This window comes from Crocuta crocuta, unplaced genomic scaffold (genome assembly GCF_008692635.1).
Source record: "Crocuta crocuta isolate KB4526 unplaced genomic scaffold, BGI_CrCroc_1.0 scaffold506, whole genome shotgun sequence".
Classification (NCBI taxonomy): Eukaryota; Metazoa; Chordata; class Mammalia; order Carnivora; family Hyaenidae; genus Crocuta; species Crocuta crocuta.
In genome coordinates this window covers 1361864-1365244 of record NW_027528991.1, presented here as the reverse complement: position 1 = coordinate 1365244, position 3381 = coordinate 1361864, and the positions used below count along the sequence as shown (strand labels likewise).

Genomic DNA, 3381 nt, shown 5'->3' with positions numbered 1-3381 from the left:
CGTGCCCTCAACGTTGTGTGTGCTCTTCTGGGGCTGAGGACATGCAGGAAACAAAATAGAGAAAAATCCAGGCTTCCAGGGAGCTTCTGTCCCAATGGAAGGGGACAGACTATGGGCAAAACACAGAAGCAGCTACTCCAGATATAAATAAGCACACTGGCAAATGACAAGTGCACTGGAGAAATAGGGAGAGGGGTGTGAACAGAATGGCCAGGGGGCTCCCTGAAATGCTGAGGCTGGAGTCGAGTCCTGAAGACGTTGCGGGGCAAGCTACCAGCTGCATGTGGGAGGGCGGTCCAGACAGTGAGCGCTGCCCTGCACCGTGGATGTCCCTGAGCCAGAATCTCGTTCAGTTTCAGTCAGAAGGTGGGGTATCCCAGTATGGAAGTCTTTCATTTTTAATGGTGGTGAATCTAACAAATGGGCCTAAACAACGAGGGGCTGTATTTCTCTCTGGTGAGAATTAACAGAGATGAAGAAAGCTTCATTTCAGTTGATGCTATGATTTAGTGATGTCACTGACAACACAGAATCTTCTGGATCTTTGACATCCTTGCTGTCTTGTCCTCACCCTTGAATATAGACTCTTCTCATGCTCACAAGATGGCTGCAGGGATCCGGGCATCTCATCCAAACACCACAGTGCTCAGGGGAACACACAGCTCATCTCTTTATTGGGAATCCAAGCAACCTTCCCCAAGTTTCCTAGCAAATTTAATTCATGGCTTCTTGGCCAGAATTGGATCCCATGATCATGGGCAAGCCCATCCCCGGCATGAAAGATGGAACTGGCTTAGACTGATGCCTAGAGAGGCATGGATGTGGGAAATCAAATTATCAACAGTAAGGGCTGCAGGCCAGCCTCACCCCTATCTACCACAGGCTCTAATGGGACTGGGCAGGGAAGTTGCAGAAAGTTTTCTTTCTCTCTGTTGCATGAATGCTATTTTCTTATGATTTTCTGCAATGAGCAGTTCCAGGGAGATACTTTATAGTTTTGCTGTAATTTGCGTAGATGGTTCCCGTGTTTTCCCCTCAGTTCCCCTCTACATTTCTGTTTGGCAATGGGAACAATAATTTAAAACTCCAAGAGAGAGCGAAGCCATGAACATAAAATGCGTTGTCATTATGAGCCAGCTAGCTCCCTTTTCCTCCTGTCACCAAGCAAGATCGTGAAAACGCATGGGTGTTGGGGCCGACCGTGCCCAGGGCGGTAGAAGTCCGCTGCCTGCCTGCCAGGGGGGGGGGGCGGCCTCCTTCCAGCACAGAATTTCTGGTCGGGATGATCATCAGGCCAGAAATAGGACTTGAACGACACCAGACATGCCTCCTGCTTCTCCAGCCTTTTGGTGTCAGAATTGGCATCTTGGCCATAGTGTGTTGTGTGCTGATTCCCCGTGGGCCAGAGCCTGGGCCCCTGCGTGAGCCCACGCCGCGCGGTCCCGTAGGACCTGGGAGGCCAGGGATGGGCTCCAACCCGGCCCCTGTGCAGCACTGCGGAGAGCTGAGTGGGCAGTCCCATTACGCCGCATCAGGCTGATTGCCGGCTGCTACATTAGCTCCCAGAACACAGAGATCTCTCCTTCACATTCCTCAGAGACATCTCTCATTCATGTTCCTCAGAGAGATCTCTCCTTCACGTTCCCCAGAGAGATCTCTCCTTCACATTCCTGATGGCTGGGGAAGGGCTCTCCCATCTGCCAGGAGACTCCAGGCTGTTCTCACCTCCCAGCGGGGCAGTCCCCATCCCCGACTCTGGAGCCTGTCTCTCTCACTGGCCACGTGCACGTGCCACGTGAGCGTGAAGTCGCACTTCTCCCCAGCGGAGAGCCTGGTATCTGACGGGCAGCTGGACCGTCAAGAGATGCTCATTTTTTTTCTCATACAAATAAACTAAACAGGATTGAAAGGAAAGTGAGGTGTGTCAGTGCTGAAGTTGAACTTTGTTTTTCTTCGAGACTTCAAAGGCATGAATTCTATTTCTTGAGACCGCCATTTCTGCGAGTCATGGCGTGTCACAGGACTCTAGAAGAGGCAGGGTGCTGTCATTTGAATATACATTTCTGTACTGGGTATGCTAGGATTCTTAAGAGCTCTCCAGGTCAGATCAGGGACAGAGCTGGAAGGGTCAGCGGGCTAGTTCCCAGGTCACTTCAAATAAAGGCTCAGGACGGGGAGTTGCGAGGAGCATGCTGTCCTACAGGACGTCCCCCGGAGTGGCCGGACACGTGACTGTCCACGGAGCGTTCCGTCCCAGCTTCCACCTCTTCCGTCAGGAGCTGGGACACTGGCTGTGACCTTCCAGCGCACATGTCACGGCCATCAGCTGTGACGGGGTCACATCTAACATAGGCACCAGCTCCAAGCTGTGCCAGCCCCACGGACACTGACGGGAGCCTGTGGTAAAGACCTCAAGTTCTCCAGACACCACCCGTGAGAGCAGGAGCTCAGCGCCGTCCCTCATCCGCGGCTTCTTTGCTCGCCCTCTCTGCCTGGACTTTGGCTCCCCAGTACCCACTGGAGTTCCAGGTGTGGGGGACGCCCCGGCTAAGGTGCCGGTCCCCTCGCTTGGGCTCACGTTCTTGTGACTGTGGACCCTGTGCCGTCTACACTGAGCCCCACTGCACTTCTAACAAGTGCGAACGTGATAGCTTAACTGTGCGCCTGAGCATGTTGAGGACACTTGAGTTTCAAGAACAACACTTCAAAAACAGGTTACATTTGTGTGAGTGTTAGGTTCTCTGGCATCAAAGAGGCTATTTGGGGTGTGGNGCGGGGGGTGGGCTGTGGTCCCCTGGCTGTTTCAGCCGCACCAGGTCGCCCCCCGCCCCCAGGACTGGGCACCGGGAAGGACACTTACAGTGTGTCCCTCGGGGAGACACTTCAGCGCCTTTTCTATGGTAGGAAAACAAAAAGTCAGGAAAAAGAGGAAACAGAAACGATGCCCCGTCCCCTCCTTGGGGAGTGAGGAAGGGGAATAAGGCAGAACGGATGGTGAGGAGTCAACAGAAGCTCGTCCACTTCCCCAAATCAGCGGGGTTCGGTCCAGAACATTCCACCTGCACCCTCCCCACTGGCTCACGTTGTCCGACCACAGGCAGCTCGGGGAGGCGGGTCCCGCAGAGTCCCCGCGCGCGGCCTGCTGGGGGCTCCCACCGTCGTTCCTGAGGAGCCGGCCAGGGAGGGCCCCCGGGGCCAGTGCCCGCTGCTGCCCGGCGGCGTCAGACCGGGGAGAGGGCCCTGCTGTCCTGAGGGGACACGCCAGCGGCAGCCACGCGCCTGCTCCGTGTGCGACCCCACCCGTCGGTGCTCCGCGCTTTTGTGGTCACTTGATGTGGGGCCGGACGCAGAGTTTTCCTTTTCTTCCGTCCTTTCCTCCCT

General features: G+C 55.2%; 1 protein-coding gene across 1 annotated transcript in view; it reads left to right on the top strand.

Moving 5' to 3' along the window:
- The window catches only part of SMOC2 (SPARC related modular calcium binding 2), a 117382-nt gene that overhangs the window by 77630 nt on the left and 36371 nt on the right, over positions 1-3381 (top strand). The gene's annotated exons all lie outside the window — the stretch shown is intronic.